The sequence below is a fragment of the Dipteris shenzhenensis genome, chromosome 24 (assembly GCF_047967505.1).
Source record: "Dipteris shenzhenensis isolate YYH24624 ecotype China chromosome 24, Dip_SZ_1.0, whole genome shotgun sequence".
NCBI lineage: Eukaryota > Viridiplantae > Streptophyta > Polypodiopsida > Gleicheniales > Dipteridaceae > Dipteris > Dipteris shenzhenensis.
In genome coordinates this window covers 92,524-111,796 of record NC_141619.1, presented here as the reverse complement: position 1 = coordinate 111,796, position 19,273 = coordinate 92,524, and the positions used below count along the sequence as shown (strand labels likewise).

Genomic DNA, 19,273 nt, shown 5'->3' with positions numbered 1-19,273 from the left:
ACCTGTCATGCACATGTGCATTTACGTTTTCATGTCCGCTAGGTTATTGTAGTTAAATATCCAAGTCAATTCTTTCCCCCTAGGCCCATGACTTATCCAATAGTACTAGACATGAATATGCACATTGACCTGTTAAACCCTCTAGTCATCTACACCCAACAGGGGGGACCTTGATGGTTAAGTCCTTGACTGCACTTAAATCAAACACACTTACAACAAAACACACGTTTCCATTTATATACATTTCTTGGTCTCTCTATTGACTTAGTCTCCAAAGATCCATCCAAAGTCATATTATATTCTAACGCGAATGTAACAATCCTTCCCTCTTCAAGCATCAATGTCCTAGATGATAAAGTTTTAGAATGCTCTCTATATATTGTACAACGGATTCCTAGGTAGATTTCAATTAAGGAAATCCATGCCATGCAACCACCATCGTTGTCTTCGGGTTTCAAACTTCAATTTTTACATGTCCAGGATTCTTACCGGTTTGCTCTTATCATTCTCCCCTATCTGCTGTAACATAAGAATACCATCAATCAACAAATCAGTAGGTTGCAAAAATGTTTTCAACAATGAAACAGGAAACTTTGGATGCGCCTTGCAACCCTATGTAATTCCAATCTATAGGCTACTTTGCCTATTCTTTTTGGAATTTATCATGGCCCATAATATCCGGGTGGTAAGTGTACGCATGCTCTTGTGTTTAAGGACTTTGTGTGTGAAGAAATCCTAAGAAAAACGTTGTTTCATTCATCAAATTCTCTAAAAGGTCTATTTTCATATGCGTAAGACTTAGCCTTGTCCATGGCTTGACGAATGTTTGCTTAGCCAGTACTAGCATCTCTTGTAGCTAGACTACATAATCCGTGGCACTAGGCAGCTTGTGAGGAATCCCAACAATAGTTGGATAGCATCCCTCCCAACAAATGCTTTGTATCATTTCAGACAAATTTGCTCCATGTATTTTTCCTTAATGACGTATATGCTCTCATCATAGGTTGACTCTCTTCGTCATACCATCCATCTCAAGATGATCCCCACTACTCATTCCAGCTTAGTTCTAAGTGTACTGCGGTCCGGAAATGACTAGTAATTGTGTATCCCTATCTACTAATATTGATCTCGGCAATCCATTTAGACGAAAATACGTTACTCGAACAAATCCGCTACTTTTTGTGTGCTGATTCCAGTGTCACAAGAATCGTTTCTAGAATTTTACATGCGTTTCGTCTAGAAACGTCTAAAAATATGTATTTTATATAAAATACATATATAACATACATGAACATAGCTCTCAGATACACACATACATACTGAGCACTCTAAAAATTTAAAAGACATGACCTAGTAGCCTACTGGTGACAGGCTACAGCCTACAGGCAAAGAGTCGAGTCTCAACCTATAGATAATAGGCTATAGGCTATAAGTTACAAAGACGATGGACATCCGAGCCCCAACATAGATCTTATTGGTTGCAAGTACATTATGTTGCACAATGCGTGCATATGCCTTGGCCCATATTTTAATTATTACACTTTATAATTCAAAATCAAGATTCAAATTTCATCATGATTCATTGAAGTTCAAAGTTCAAGTTTAAAGGTTAAACTTCAAATTTTGAATTTTAATGCCCATTTGAGGGTTAAATTTTGAAGATACACATTGTGAAAGATGGTCCATTGATCAGATTTCATTGCTCAAGACTCAATATTCAATCATCGATACAAAAGACAACAAAATGTAATACATTTAACATGTCTGATCTCATAGTGATACAGACAACTGTTTGCATAATCCATGAAACCAAGGTCCAAGCCTCAAAGGCCTATAGGCAGTAGGCTACAAGCTAGCTGCTACATCCTACACACTAGTCTCTAGAGCTAGGGGATCCTAGGGCTATGGCTCCCTCCAGGATCTGCTAACTCATCACGGTAATCAGCAGATGAATTTGTATTCTTTGTTGGCATGTGCCTTGTAGGTCAGGTCAACTCATAGAGTTGACTTCACCAGTCAACCATATGGTTGACTTGGGGGCCATATAGGCCACCCCTTTTTATTTTCTCCTTATCCATTTGAGTAGTACTACGTTTTGCTCGAGCTTGTTTTTTGCTTCCCGCGCTCCACTCCTGTTCCATTGCTTCCTGCACCCAACAGTGGTATCAGAGCATGTTCATTGCTCTAGGCATGTGCTCCCCTTGCTTTGCCTCGACCCCTGCTGCTCTTGAAGCTCACGCCATATGTCCCTGTATGTACTTCATCTGCTAGCAATGCAGTCATCCGTACAATTTAGACATACAACGTACGTGTGTCAACCGTACCATACCAGCTTGTACAATTCATGCGTGCAACGTCCGTACAGCAAACATCTGTACAATCGTATAGAATCAAATGATACATGCGCTGCAGCTCTTTCGTACACCGTACGGCCGTTTTTAGTACATTGTACGGCAGTCATTTGTACACACCTGTACGCCAACATCTGTAGAAGTCTTTACCCTGGCGCACTTGTCCATACAGGGGACATATCCATACAAGTTTACATGTGCCCTGGCATACTTGTCCGTACAGCTTGACGTACTTGTATTGTGCCATACGGTACTTGCTTTTTTCCTGCAACCTGTGTGAGCACCTACTGGTACGATTTGGCCGTACAATCTATTTGCAGGTTGTGTGATCTACTCCCACACAGACACATTGGATTTCAGCTTGCATTTTGGGGCTTTTGCAGTAGTAGCCTCTTTTTGGCTATATTTCATCTCCGAAATTGTGGACATGGCCTTTGGCAAATCTGCAAGTAAATTTTTTCCCTGAGTTTGAGCAAGAGAATCTAACATTTGCTATCTCTAGCAATCAGATTGGTCTATTTTGGCAAATTTGCAAGACATTGCAGTGATATTGTAGGACATTTTGTCACATTTGCTTTATTTCAGCAAAATTTGGGGCTTTTGGTCATTTGCCCCAAATTTGAAAAGTTTGCCCTTCCAGGGGGTTTTGTCAATTTTGATGGAATTTGCAGTGACATTGGCTTAGTACACTGTACAGCCAATTTCGGGCATTTGATAGAAATTGCATACAGGAACATTGACATTGGCTTGGAATTGCAGCACATTGAGTCACATTTGCAACTTGCGGCACAATTTGGGGCTTTTCCCAATTTGCCCTCTTTTTGGGGCTTTTCCCAGATTTGCTGTTCATTGCAATGACATTTGTTTTATTCAGCTAAATTTGGGTATATTATGCATTTGCCCCTTGATTTGGGCTTGTTGTCCTGTCAGATTTGAGGCACACAACCTCCATCTGGGACATTTGCAGCTCAATTGAGCATTGGATACATTTGCAGACATTTTCCCTTTGTTTTGGGCTGATATTTTTGTAGGACAGCTATCGTTGGCAGGGGGGGTCCTTTGACCGGACAGATATTGTTTTGCAGGTCATATATTTGGCGACAGCATGTGCATTTAGCTCATGTTTGAGCAAGTCAATTTGCTGTCATTTTTGAACAGCCAGCTCATTTTGTAGTGAAAGCCTTGACGCTACTCTTGAGCACACATTTTTCCTTCAGGAATTTATTTTTGCAATGGGAAGCAACGATTGGATGGGTACGTACTCCGCTGAGGACAAGCTCGATGGACCCAATAATCCCATCTGGTCATACATGGTGAAACAGTTGCTGGTTGCCAAAATTTTTGGGGGTATTGTCTGAGGATCAGACCTTTGACCTCCCTCTGTGGTTTCCTCTCCTGCTACTACTGCTACAGCTAATGCAGCTGTTACAGCCACCTCTAGATCTACTCACTCTTCTACTACTACTCCAGCCTCTCCTCCCACACTCGACCATGCCAAATTGGTGCCCAATCACATTCTATCATTGCTTTTCAGTTCATTCCTCCCATTCGGTATTTCAAGACATCGAAGGCTGCGTGGGACATCTTGGCTAACCTTTACCAAGTTCCCAATGACGCACGTGTTGCTTTTTACGGAGGCAATTGGAGAATGTCAAAATGGAAGAGGGGGACAACATGGATGCACACATCACAAAAATCAAGGATTTTCAAGAGCAGCTCATCAATGTGGATGAAATTATTCTAGATGCTCAGGTAGTGTCCACGACACTCAATGGACTTCCTGAGTGCTACCAAGGGTTTGCTACTATATTGACGTTGGTTGCCATGGGCAATCCCAACACTTATACTTTTGACCAGCTTGTTTCCCTTCTCCTGCAGGAGGAGTAGAGTCACACAAATCGTGCTGCCTCTCAAATTGCAAATCAGGCTTTTGTTGCTAATCACAAAAATAAGGGAAAGAGCGGGCAAAATTACAGCAAACCAAATCCTTTTAGAGGCTCATCTACTGCTGGACACTCATCTAATTCTGCCCCGTCTGATGCAAAGAGAAAACAGCAAACGCTGTAATTATTGCAGGCAGCCAAGACAGGACATTTCTGAATGTCGCAAGCGCATCACTTCCGAAAATAAAAGATAGCAAAAGGGACTTGCTGTCACTACTACTGCTGCCGCCCTTGATCATGGTCACGAGGCATCAAACATTGCTCACCGTGAGTGGGCTTTCATGGTGACATGCTAGTACCATCCAGAGAAGCATGCTACAACCTTGTCAAGTCAGATTGGTGCTTCAACAGTGGTGCTTCCAAGCACATCACTATTTGCAGATCACTCTTTCAGACATTGGGGGCTGCTCCACATGGTGGCACAGTGACATGTGCCAACAATGCATCATATCCCGTGAAAGGGATTGGCCAGGTCGAGGTCACTTCAGTTTCAGGTGATACGGTCACGCACATGGACGTTTTGTTTGTCTCAGGGATCAAGAAGAACCTCATCTCCATTGCAGCCATATCCTTGAATGGCTTTCAGATTCTCTTTGATGGTTATCGATGTGCTGTGTATGACAACCGGTATGATAAAAGCATAGTACTTACTAGGTCACTTTCCTCTGGGCTATCTCATCTTGATGTTTATGACAAACAACCTGCTATAGAGGCAAATTTGGTGGCTGAATCTGTAATTTCAAATTCCCACTTATGGCATGCGAAGTTGGGTCACTTCAACTACAGAAGCGTGGTTAAAATGCATTCACAGGACATGGTGGTTGCTCTCCCACCCATGAATGCACCGGTTAAACATCTTTGAGAGGGATGCTTGTTGGGCAAAATGCATCGTTTCTCATTTCCAAAGGATGGGACAGTTGGTGCATCCAGGAAGCTTCACCTTGTGGATAGTGATGTGTACGGGCCAATGTTGACAGCATCTCTTGGGGGCTACCTTTACTTTTGTACCTTTGTGGATGACCACCAAATTCACTTCGATATATGGCATGAAGGCCAAATCTAATGTGTCCTCATGCTTCAGACCTTGGCTTGCCATGGCTGAAAAACAAGCTCCTTACTCAAAGCACTGACAAGGGGAGGAGTACATGTCCCGTGAAATCTCTGATTTTTGGCAGCTTAGGGTATTCTTCATCAATGTATTGTGCCTTATACTCACTCCAAAGCAGAATGGGCTGGCAGAGAGGAAAATCGGTCCGAGATGGAAATGAGCCGGTGCATGCTCAAAGGGAAGTCTTTGCCAAATAAGTTTTGGCTGGATGCTGTCATGTGCTTCAACTATGTGCTCAATCGGGTACTCACAAAGGCATTGAAGACTATCACACCTTACGAGGCATGGCATGTCCCCAAATCTGAATTTTCTCATATGCGGGTGTTCAGGTCATTGGCTTATGCTCATGTACCATCTTAGCTGAGGCATATGCTTGAAGACAAAGCTGTAAAATGCATATTCATTGGTTATAGCGCAGAGAGCAAGGGATACAAGTTGTATCAGCCCAGCACGGGCAAGGTCATTGTCAGTAGAGATGTTATATTTGCTGAAAATGTGCCTTTACCTTGGCTGGAATGCAAAAGACAGCCTAATGGTCATGCCTCAGATGTCTTTGATACATTGTTGCCTCTCTTTCAGTCCCCCAAGATATAGAGCAACCCGTGCAGAGTGTTGTGCCATACACTTCTAGCAATGCCCATCGTCCACGAGTAGCTCTTGCTCAGCTTGATCTGTCTTCAGCTCACCTGGAATCAGGATTCACTCATAGGTATCAAATTAACCGATGTTTTTCTTGATAGTGCCTGTGGTGTGAACATCCTTGCCAGCCCAACTTGCGCTAAACTCAAAGTAACGACATGAAAACCAGAGCCATTCATAGTAAAAATGGCCAATCAACGTCGGGTTCTCAAATTTCTGCCACCAAGTAAGAGCCAATAACGTGTTGTCTGTTTCCTTGGCAATTGCACGGGAGAAATGACCCATGTCATCGCGGAACTAGACACTATATCCTCTTCAACTCTATTGCAATTTGCAATACAAAAAAGACAATATAAATAATTAGATAATATAAAGCAATTAGACTATTGCAGGCTACAGTAAGTTACTAACTTGCAAGCCATGCTAGCAGCTAAATTGCTAATCCGCGACCACTTCTTGAGAGTATCGGGGAAGGGATTCATCATCAAACCCCAGTAGCTCGAGGATAGAGGAGTCTCACATGCACTGAGGATTGCCATTAGATAGATGCGGGTTTCCTCCCACTTGTTAAGGATCGAGGCGGAGAGAGCTACAGGTATACTAAGAGAGTAGTGGATTTACATGCTATGTACGCTGAGGGCGGTTGAGACAGAGGAGCATTTTCTTTGTACTTGCCAAGCCTACTATGAGATCCAGAGAAGTTACTATTGTCTCTAATTGGAGGGAAGTAGCTTCGGTGCACTATCACGATTGATCCATTTGCATGACTAGGTTTGAATTAGGGTCTTTCTGATGGAGATGCGTCGGCACAAGGAGACAGTATTGTGATGGATAAGAGAGCAACAAGATTGGGCATAGCGATGCGTCACAGACTTCTATACATTTGAGTGAGATCCAGGACATACGGGAGTAGAGGAGGAGCTAGCTGATATGAGAGCAGCTTGAATCAGCAAAGAGAGCGGACACGGTGCCACCGAGAGAGGGACACAGAGACCACGTGCGAGACAGAGAGTGCCTAGAGCACATTCCATTGAGGTCAGACCTATCAGAGCTTTCCATAAGTGGGATCGACAGAGAGGAGGGTCACTTTAGACATAGCCTAGAAAGTTCAGAGATTGAGGCGAACGCGTCCCCCACCACAGCGCGAGACGACTCGACAGACGCAGATACGAGATCTCTTCACAGCTTACCAAAGAGCCATCACTATGCCGGGCTGCGGTTTTTTAAGTCCCAGCTCTGAGATTGACTTGATTTAGTTTGTACTTGATTGGTTATGATTTTGCTAGCATAGATTAGTACTCAACAAGGGCCCTAGCATGCCCTTTGCTCCAAACCACTAAGGCTTGTCTTAGTCTACTTTTTTGTGCACTTTGTCTTGTAGGCCAGCAAGGCCTCCTGCAGACGCTAATACATCTCTCTCTTTCTTTCTTTCTGTCTCTCTCTGTGCAAAGACATTGGGAGGCCCTAGAGGTGTTTTGCAAAGAGAGACACCTGACAATCAACCTTGGGAAGACCAAGGTTATGGTCTTCAACACTTGACATGTAGTGCTTCGTCGACTCAGTTTCACCTATCGAGATGAGCCAGTGGAGATAGTGGAGTCCTACACATATTTGGGAGCTATCTTCACATGACCCCTTTTCACTATGACACACGTAGCCCATGCACGACTCACGGGGACGAGGGGCTTAGCAGGATTGGAGAGACAGTGCTTCTAGGCACACTTTCAAGATTCACTGACGAAGTGTTGGCTCTTCCATATGCTAGTGTGACCGACAGCCATGTATGCAACACCCTTCTGGGGCTGTGATCTACTGATAGCAGAGTGGAGGAAATTTGAGCGGCTACAGGTGACTATGGGATCTAGGATGATTCAGAGAAAGCCCTCAGTTCCTCATGAGATAGTTGAGGCATAGTTTGCCATGACATGACTATAGACTGATGCCATCCTCCAGACTGTGACATTCATTGAGAGTATGGGACCTACTCCACTGGAGACTACCGAGGCTGGCCCTCAAGTCATCTAGAAGATTAGCTGAGAGAGGGGCAGACACATGATATGCACGTATATCCACATGGTTTGCCAGACATGGGGTTCGGATGGACATGCTTCCTCTCTTTAAGTACAGCATGGATACAGCTCGTGAGTCGATCCCACGAGATGAGATTAACCAACTCCACATGTCTCGAACTTGGGGGGGAGATTTGGAGCTCCCTACCAAGACCCAGCTCTACTGAGATCACTTCCTGAGTGTCTCGGAGGACAGATTCATCATTAGACCCCAGTATCTCGAGGACAAAGGAGTCTCACATGCACTAAGGACCGCTATTGGACAGATGCAGGTTTCATCCTATTAGCATAGGATTGAGATAGGGAGAGCAACACGTATACCCAGAGAGCACAGATCTGATGCTATGCACATTGGGAGTGATTGAGACACAGAGGAGCACTTTCTCTGTGCCTGTCTAGCCTTCTACGAGATCCGGGGGCAATACCACTGTCTCTATTAGGATGGGAGTAGCTTTGGCCCACTATCACGACGATTGATCCACTTCCATGACCAGGTTTGCATTGGGCTCTATCTGCTTGAGATGCGCCGGCACAAGGAGACCTCGCTATGACGGATCAGAGAGCAATAGGAGGCGATTAGACCACAAGATACAGAGGCTGACCAGGTACGGTGAGTGACATATTTCTATGTTTTCAAGTCAGCTCGAGGACAATGTGTGGTGGAGGAGGAGCTAGCCGATATGCAGGCAGTCTGGATTATTGAGAGAGGGTGCAAAGGTCCCCCGCGACACGGAGAGCGATCATAGCACCCTCTATTTAGGGTCACCCTGAACATAGCTCAGCCGGTTTAGAGAGACCACGTCGCCACCATAGCATGAGATAGCCTGAGAGATGCAAATCCGAGACATTTTCACCGCTCATAGTTGAGCCACCACAGTGCCAGTTTCGAAATCACGCTACTTCAGATAGCACATGATATGTTTTGTACTTGATTTTGCTTGCGCTATTGAGCTTTTTTCATTTTAGCATAGTACTTAGCAAGGGTCTTAGTGCGCCATTTGCTCTTGCCGTTTGTGACTTGTATGAGTTCTTTCCCTTTGATGTATTTTGCACTTTGTCCCATAGGCCCGTGAGGTCTTCCGCGGACGTTAATCTCTCTCTCTCTCTCTCTCTCCCCCCCCCCCCAGCCCGGTATCATTCTGCTGCTGTTGCGTCGCGTACAGCGCTGCCTACTACCCCTGTACAGCGCGTACGGCATCTTGCTGCCCCCTTGCTGCGACCCCCTTGTCCCGCCATGGCAGTAGCTGCTGTCGTGAAGCAGTTGCTTGCCTTCGCCCTCTTCCTGGCGCATAAACCTGCGTCTACAGGTCATGGGGGCCTGCTACTAGCCGCGGCACGCCTCCAAGGTGGAGGCTTCTCCCTCCCAAGCCACTCCTCCACCTACCCCACAGGCTAACGGGGCTGCTGGGCTTTCCAACCCTCCACCTAGCGAACAAGGACTTCAGCTCGCAGCTCCAAACGTGCAAGGACAGCAAGAAGATCAAGAACATCATCATCAACACCAAGGAAGTGCAGAGAGGAAAGCTTCACCAGCAAATGCAATAGTAGAAAGTCAAAGACAGGACACCTTGATGACACAAGGCTATGTAAAGCCCTTGAAAGTGCAATGACAGTTTACATGGCAGGATCACCACCCAAAAATACCTCTGAGGTTCGGACTCACCTTAGCAAGAGTTGTATGGCCTTGATTGAGAAGGTAGATAGCCTTGAGACCACTAACGTGGCATTGATGGCATAGAAAGCACATATTGATAAGACATTCAATGAAATCAAGAAGCAAGGAGGGCGTATGCAAGATGAATGGCGAAAGGATATAAACAAGAAGGATGAGTGGGAGAAGGAGAAGGCAACGTGGGAAACTAATAGGGGCACACAAGGCAATGGAAGAACTGAAATTTGAGAATGAGAAGCTCAATAACTAGATGGTAGCCTTGCAGACAACCATACAAGGACAACATGCTGAGTTTACACAGCAAATCACCAAAGGGAAAGTAGATATGCTAGAATGGAAGAATGTGGTTAAGAAAGGTGTAGCAGCCCCCAAGAAAGAGATCATCTCTGAGGCTCTAGAGGAAGAAAAGAGAAGGAACAACAAAGCTTTGAATGTCTTGGTTAGAGGCTTAACAGTTGGAGACAGCTTTGAATGTCTTGGTTAGAGGCTTAACAGTCAGATGCCAAAACCTTGTTCACCAAGATGGGAGTCAACCTCATATGCGAGACAGTATGGAGTGTTGGCAAAGCTGAGTCTCCAATAAGACCCCTTATAATGAAACTGCAAACAGCAATGGACAGGTCTACCCTCATAAGCATGAGGGCAACCTTGAAAGAGACAAGAATATATCTGGACGATGATCTCACATTGCTACAGTAGGAGCATCAGAGGGAGGGAATGGTGCGTGTTATGGCAGCAACAGATGCAGGTAAATGGCATGCCTATAGAGATGGAAAGGTGATTATTAGAGAGAGAGCAGAAAGGAATGAAAGGGAAGAAAGAGAAGAGGGGGAGATGGACAGTGAGATCACAAAGGGGGCTGCAAATACCAGTGTGGAATTGCAATGGTACTCTTTGGTCCGATCTTGGGGGTTTCTTGGAAACATACACCGATAGAGACATGATCTTCTACATCGAGACCCATGAAAGACCGAAACGAGGGCTACCTACAGTGACGAGATATATCTGGGAATCAGCCCATAGGAAGGAGATGAGGGAAGACAATGGGATACGGGGGTTGGGAGGCATGGCTGTCCTTTTTAGAGCACACCAGAGAGAGGAGCACACACGACATGTGGGTGCGAGTTCAGCTACCAGATACACATCCGATTTTCATTGCAGTGCGTTACTTTCCCCCAGACATACGATCTTATGCACGAGAAGTCACCACTGAAGGGCACAGCCCATATGAGACTATTCATGATGACATCACAGAGCTATCTAGACAGGGGGACACTCTCCTCCTTGGTGACTTCAATACACTTACTAGAAACATACATGTTGGCCTGCTAGATTTTGATGATTCCCTCATGGTACCGGAGATGGATGCAGTGGAGCTGGGGATAGTGAGGCAATCAGCAGATGCAGATGCACCAGTGACAACATATGGGAGACAATCGACTTTAGTTGGGGGCTATCCATGACTTTAACATATATTACGGTCTTGGGAGATGGTCATCATCTGGTGGGCTCATTTGTTTCCCACATGGTGGGAGAAGAAGCACAATGGACTACATGTTGGGTCCACTAGCTTATGCCTCACGAATACATGATTTTACTGTGTCTCCTCCTCCACTAGGTGCCGACCACTCATACCTCAGATACCCTTGTCTCATTGATACAAGAGGCTGCCACCAGATCCTTTCCCATGACTCGATATGCATGTGTCCCAGACGGGAAGATGAGCCAAAACCCCTAGTTTGACGACGAATCTTATTACGGGCAAGGTCTCTTATCGAAGGGGAAGCTGCCCATCCCCTTCACATATCCAGCTGTTTGGCACACACATGCATGCTCCCTCTATGATGTCCTGGGTCAGATGCCACTTGATATGTCCTTTATACCCAAACCCACTACGTCACTTCTTTACTACATAGAATGTACGGGCTGCCCTTCTTCGGCTTCATAACCAAAGATCACTAGATCACCACGGACTACGCACTGAGCACTTTGCACATGGGGAGGAGATTTTGACCCCGGTTCTAGCGCATCTATTCAACCATGCCATATGCCATGGCTTCCCGCCTACCTAGAGCACTACCACCATAGTACGGATACACAAGGGAGGTGATCCCATGGACAATGGGAACTACCGTACACTTATGATTGGCCACACCCTGGCTAAGATATATGGGTTGGTACTAGAGAGGGAGATCAACAGCCACACATAGGGTCACGGGCAACGAGCTCTTGGGCAGACACGTTTTCGGAGACAACACTCCACCTTGAGGGCTATCATTAAGGAGGCCAAGTCGAGGGGCTAGAAAGTCTACACTTGCTTTAGTGACTTTCGTAAGGCATTTGATACTTGCCCAAGTTTCTGTTTGATAAGGAGGTTACAGGAGTTGCAACTCCTAGAGATCATGATTTGGGGGGTTATGAGTCTATACGAGTCCATCAAAGGGAGAGTACGTGCCTCGGGAGGTCTATCAAATTGGGTTGAGAGCACTATCAAAGTGATGCAAGGATGTTCCCTCTCACCGGCTCTCTTCGGGCTCTATATCAATGAGTTTACATCCTTGGTAGATCGTCTAGGTGGAGAGGGTTCACTTCTGGCTGACCTGCTAGTGCAGATACTGTTGTACGCAGATGACATTGTCCTCATATCATCCTTAGCAGAGGGACTGCAGAAACATCTAAAGACTTTGGAGATGTTCTGCAGAGAGAGAGAGAGACTTGACAGTTAACCTTGGGAAAACCAACGTTATGATCTTCAACACCTCGCGAGCAGTGTGCCGTCGCCATAGTTTCACATACCGTGACGAGCCTGTGAAGATAGTGCAGTCTCACAGATAATTTGGGGTAGTGTTCACGTGACCAGGTTTCACGATGACCCACGCAAGTATGGCACGACTCTCACGAGGACAGGGTGCTCTGGCCCTAGAGAGGTGATGCTTGCAGGGACACTTCAAGGACCCTCCGGTAAAGGGTTGGCTTTTTGACACGCTAGTGAGACCGATTGCCATGTATGCATCACCTTTCTAGGGGAGTGCTATTTCAGCGACAGAATGGAGGAGATCTAAGAGGCTACAGGTTATTATGGGATCCAAGATGATTCGGAGTAAGCCGTCAGTCCCCAACAGATTACACAGGTAGAGTTCGCCATGACCCCTCTCCAGGTTGATGCCATCTTTCAGATAGTAATGTTCCTCCACAGAGTTTGGGCCTTACCCCAGTGGAGATTACCGATGTTAACATTGGAGTCCCCTAGGGGACTAACAAAGAGCGGTGTTGAGTACGCATGGATATCCACATGGTTTGGTTGTCACAGCATTCAGATGGATAGACTTCCCTCTTGTTAGTACAACATGGATGCACCACTCGAGATGATCCCATGAGATGAGATCGACCGTATCATACAGTTTGACCTCCTCCAGCTCCATACGGTTGGAGAGGAGTTCCCCACCAAGATCCAGTTCTATCATGACCACTTCTTGAGGGTCTCATCATTAGACCTCGGTATCTGGAGAATAGTAGAGTCTCACATGCACTGCGGATCGCCATCAGGCAGTTGCAAGTCTTGTCGCATCAGCTGAGGATTGAGGCAAGGAGAGCTACAAGCATACCCAGAGAGCAGAGGATCTACAGACTATGCCCGAAGGGGGAGGTCGAGACAGAGGAGCACTTTGTATGTGTGAGCCCAGTCTAATATGAGAAGGGCGATATCACTGCCTCTTTCAGGAGGGCCATGACTTTGCTCCGCTTACTCGGCTGATCCATTTTTTCGACCAGGTTTTTGTGGCTCTATCTAATTGAGATGCGACGCTACAGAGATATACTACTGCGACAGACCAGAGAGTAGCAGGAGGTGATGCCACAGGTCACGGAGATTGGCACAAACACTATTACAGACATCTATGCAACTGAGTCACCTATCGGGGAGGTTGAGGGAGAGGAGCTTCATGAGATGAGAGCATCATGGATTGGCAGTGACTGTCATCGCCATCGCCACGATGTTGCTAGACAAGAGGCACACACTCCGCATGCCGCACGGAGTCTCATAGGCCCGTGAGGCCTTCTGTAGACGTTAATACATCTCCATAGATCGCCTACACCACCTATCATGACCTATATTTTAATCGCGATCTTTCATCTTTATACTCAGCTCGCCTTTACATACTTCTCACATATATTGAACTTATTCCCCTACTAGAAGACCCTACTGCCCTGATCACCCGCTCACTACACGAGGCTGCCCTTCATGCTTTCCCTCACATCACTCACTCCACTCACCCACCACCTCAAAAGTCAGCCAAAAAGAATGTTACCAAAGGCAAGAAATATCACTTTGTATATGCTTCTTCTCCACGTCATCGCATAGGCTTCTATTGCATATGATGGTACTGTATGCCAGTTGGCGTGCTCTTGAGAAAATGAACCTGATCAAGAGCACTACAATTGGCATTAACACCTATAGGCCTATGAGATGGCGACACAGAAGAATCAAATCTTCAAAGCCCAAACCCTAAACACAAGACATTTACAATGCACGATGAGACAATACCATATTGCCACCCATCGATAGCATGCGACGTGACAATACCATACAATAAAATTTTTTTATCCCACCACCTTATCCATTAGATAGATGAATCCCACCCTTACCATCAAATCAATTTCCTTTTTCACTTGCTTTGCAAAATTTGGATTCATCCAATAATGCTCCTAGATTATGGGCTTGGCATATTTTTTCAAATAGATGCGGTGAACACAGAGGGTTGGATCTACTGCTTTCATGTTTGGGTACTCCATGCAAAAACATCTTTATATTCCTACAACATCTGGACCAATGGATCGTACCCTTTAATAGTTGCTACAATGATGAGTGTAAGGCTTTATGCCGTTTGCTCAAATTCGAAACCAAAAATAGTCTTCCGAGCGAACCAGAGACGTTATGCTAGTATCGTCCAGTGGTACATAGAAAGAAACTAGATTTTGTTCACTGGAACGAGAAGAAAGTTCTGAACATTTTGTTTAGTAACGACTCTAAGGACTCTTGGCGGAGATTTCTAGAGGGAGGGTCCCCCTCACCACTCACCGACACTCAGGTCTGGTATCATTATGCACGCACACTATATGACATTCAAAATCAGCCAGCCCTTGACCTCTCACATATGCCATGCCCCACATCTTGCACCCTCTTCACTAAGGGGGGAGTGAAGGATGCGGTAATGAAACTTCATAATGGCCGAGTGAAGGATCATGGACTATGCACAGAGTTCATTGCATATGGGATTAACCTCCTAGCCCCGATCTTAGCAAAGCTCTTTAATGAAGCTATTTGTTTGGGGTTTCCACGCACCTGGACTATTAACACTATTTCACCCATCCATAAGGCAAGGGATCCCATGAGCCCGGAGAATTATAGGACCTTTATGATTGGACATGTCATGTCCAAGATTTATGCATGAGTGCTTGATTCCGAGGTCAACAGATTTGCGGAGTGTCGAGGACTTAGAGCAGCAGGACAAGCTGGATTCCAACATGATGATGGAACCATGAATTACATTCTCATGCTCAGTTGTATCATCGAGGAGGCGAGGGCACGGAAGTAGAGGGTATATTGTTGCTTTGTGGATTTCTGCAAAGCCTTTGATACGGTTCTGAGAGCATGCCTTCTCCAACGCCTATAGGATTTGGGGTGTGACCAGGAGATCATATGGGCCGTCATGGCACTTTATGAGTCTTAGGCAGGGTCGGGATGGACAGATGAGATCATGAATACTATTGGGGTCAAACAAGGGTGTCCTTTATCACCCATCCTATTTGGCCTCTACATTGAGTCATATAGACACTGGGGGGAGATGGATGCTCTCTAGCTGGCACGTTGATCCGAATATTGCTATATGCAGATGACGTGGCACTTTTGTCTTCATCAACAGAGGGCCTCTAGAGATACCTTGATACCCTACACTCCTTTTGGGAGTCCCATGATATGAAGGTAAACCTTGGTAAAACCAAGGTCATGATCTTCAATACATCTTGAGCCGTTATGCATCGGGAGTAGTTCACGTTTGGCGGGTCGCCTGTTGAGGTTGTTCCGTCATATACATACCTTGGGGTTGTCTTCTCTAGACCTATCTTTATTATGAGACCCGCGATGCAAGCCCGCCTGAGCAAGGGATACTCTTCATGCGCTCTCACTTTCAGGATCCGCGGACCAAGGGATTGCTGTTTGACTCCTTGGTCCGTCCAGCGGGGATGTACGACAGCCCTTGTTGGGGACCGAATGTGTCAGATATAGAGTGGGCTGGTGTGGAGCGGCTACAGGTTCTCATGCTATCGCGGATTATTCGCGGTAAGCCGTTCGTCCTTCACCAGATCATTCAGGCTAAGTTTGGATGATTCCCACTACAGCTGGGTGCAATATTTCAGGCTATCACCTACCTATACTGGGTTAGGGGGTACGGGGATTGCACTTTTGGGCACAGCAGATTTACCATGTCTAGCATTTTCCTCTTTTATGGCACTATCAGCAACAGCAGGTGACCAGAGATGCTGGTATGCACGCATAGAGAGATGGTTTGAGTGACTTGGACCGTCCCTTCCAGTATAGCATTAATGCAGCGATCTGTCCTCTCCTGTCGCACGAGGTCAACCAGGTCTTCCACGAGGATTTCTTACAGCTACACACTTTCCGCAAGGATTTAGTGAAGCTCAGCTTCTATAGGGATCATTGTTTACATATCACAGAGGAGGGTTTCATTGACCCACTAGGATATACGTAGATCCACTTACCTCACTCACTAAAGATCTCTATTGGGCAGGTTCAGGTCTCTTCACATAGATTGCGCATTATGAGTGGCAAGGCAGAGGGTCTACCCTGAGAGAGGTGCATATGGAGCATTTCATTTTCAAGTGCCCAGTTTACTATGAGATCCGAGGATGCTTCTACTGCCTCTTCAGAGACAGTTTTGGGGTGTTGTCCCGATTTCTCTCCTATCCAAACCAGAGATGTGTGGCTACTTTCATCCATGAGGCACCGCGAGCGTCTACTTCGATCATGGAGAAGGAGCAGACCTCCTCCTTGGTAGACCCTTTTCAGAGCTCGGTCACGGAGTTCTTCCAGCCAGAGCATGTTGACTCCCATACTACGAGATCCTAACATGATTGGGATCGAGAGCCAACGACACGACAACTTGGACAGAGGATTGACGCATAGATTACACTTGGGGATATCCCCCCTCTATTCAGAGTCAGGGCTACCGATAGGGTCACTGTAGCCCTTGTTAGGATTAGAGCTATGACCAAGAGACGACACAGGACCACGCTTGCGAGCAGCCGTTAACACTATCGCCGACTTCATGCTTCCGCTGCCTCATGCACCTGGATGACCTGATGATGATGATGATGATGGGGGATCATGATGATGATGATGATGGTATTGATGTGTAGTCGATCACTCTGACATGACTATGTAGCACTTAGCACTAGCTTTTTGCATTCTGCATTGCTGTGGATGCTCGTTTAGTAGCTCCACCCTCACAGTTTGTTTGTATCAGGATTCTCAGAGTCTCATAGACCCATCGGTCTTCTGAAGACTTTCTCTCTCTCTCTCTCTCTCTTTCTCTCTCTTCCCCCCCCCCTTTCCGTCGGTGTCAGTCCCTTAGCTCTCAGCCTATTGCCTCAGTCTACCTAGCTTTCTAGCTTCTACCTTCCTTTGTCTCTATCCCGTTTTCAGCCGCCTCTTTCTTTCGACTAATAGCTAGCTCCCTTCTACCTAGCAGCCGCATTCAGCGCAACCCTCATCGCAACACACAACAGTGGCATGTGCGCACACACCCACACAAGCTCGGGTCTTGCGACAATAGAAATCCCCTCAGAGCCATGTTTAGGTCATGAGTAGGGTGCCTTGGCCTCAAGAGCAAGTCATGCACCTTAACCTCAGGAGCAAGTCGGGTCACCCATAGCAGCGAACTTTAAGGTGGGCTGAATCTGTGGCCCAGCGTGGGGGTTAATTTTAGCAGAGGGATCTCTCTCAGCGCAAGCACCTAGCCCGAGAGCTTCCATCCCTACTTAGAGATGATATAGACCTTCCTATGCCAGTGACACTCTTGTCTCAGTGGTACAAGACATTGCTACTAGATCTTTCCCCATGACTCGATCTGCACATGCCCCAGTCGAGATGATGCCTCAAAATCCTTGGTTCGATGACGAGTGCAGAGAGATGAGAGCTCACCTCACACGTGAGCGAGCCCTAGGCAACCAGACATCAGCTGAGGCACAATGGATCTCACAACGATTGGCACATCGTAAGAGGTGGGTCTTTCTCACACACATGATGGATGAGGTGATCAAATCATTTCGAGGGGGAGATCCTACCATTGGATGGGGCCTTTTATTGGAGGGGAAGCTGTGTATTCCCATCACAGATTCAAACACTTGGTGCACATACGCATGCTCTCTCTATATCGTCCTGATGCAAGTACCACTCAATATGTCCTCTATGCCCAGACCCACTACTTCTCATCTATTCGCTGCATAGAATGTATGTGTTGCACTCCATCGGCTCCATAACCGAGGGGCATGGGATCATGACGGACTGTGGACTGAGCACTTTGTGCACGGGCGGGAGGTCTTGGCTCCAGTTCTAGCACGGATGTTCAACCATGCGGCATGTCATGGCTTTCCACCTACTTGGAGCACCGAATACTATCATACCGATACACAAAGCAGGGGACCCCATGGACAGTGGGAATTACCGCACTCTTATGATCAGCCAAGATTTATGGATCGGTACTAGAGAGGTGGATCGGTGTCTATACAGAGCTCATGGGCAGCGGGCACTAGGGCAGGCAGGATTTCAGAGACAACATTCCTCCCTAGACCACATCTTTAGTTAAGGGCTATTAGGCGAGACATCAAAAAGTCTGCACCTGCTTTGCTGGCTTTCGGAAGGCCTTCGACGCTGTTCCATGATCTTGCATGATTAGAAGGCTACAGGAGATGCAGATTCCAGAGATTTGATTTGGGGGGTGATGAGCCTATACAAGTCCGTTAGAGGGCGAGTTCGCGCGCCTAGAGGCCTTTGGGGCAGATCGAGTGTGAAGGCATGTCATGGATTTCTATGCATTTAAGTTAGCTCCAGGGCACAGTGGGGTAGAGGAGGAGGAGATAGGTGATATGAGAGCAGTTTCATATATACATATGTGCACACACGTGTGTGTGTGTGTGTGTGTGTGTACATACACATGGATCACCTTGTGGCCTTTGGAGAATCGCATGGCTTACAAATTTTATGGCAGCAAGACCTTCATTGCCCAGGCTTATGCACTGTCTCTATTTGCCTTGGCTGCTGGCCTACATGTAAATTTTCAGAAATCTAAGCTTCTTGCTTTGCACATGAAAAATTGGCATCATTTGCTATGATTTCTCTTTTCATCATTTCCTCACACGTACCCACAGTGGCATTTAGATAATGTCCTTTTATTTCGCCCGTTTCGGCCTGAGCC

The 19,273-nt window shown here is 46.3% G+C and overlaps 1 protein-coding gene across 3 annotated transcripts in view; it reads left to right on the top strand.

Moving 5' to 3' along the window:
• The window catches only part of SCY2 (SecY protein transport family protein), a 207,058-nt gene that overhangs the window by 137,919 nt on the left and 49,866 nt on the right, over window positions 1–19,273 (top strand). The window lies entirely within an intron of this gene.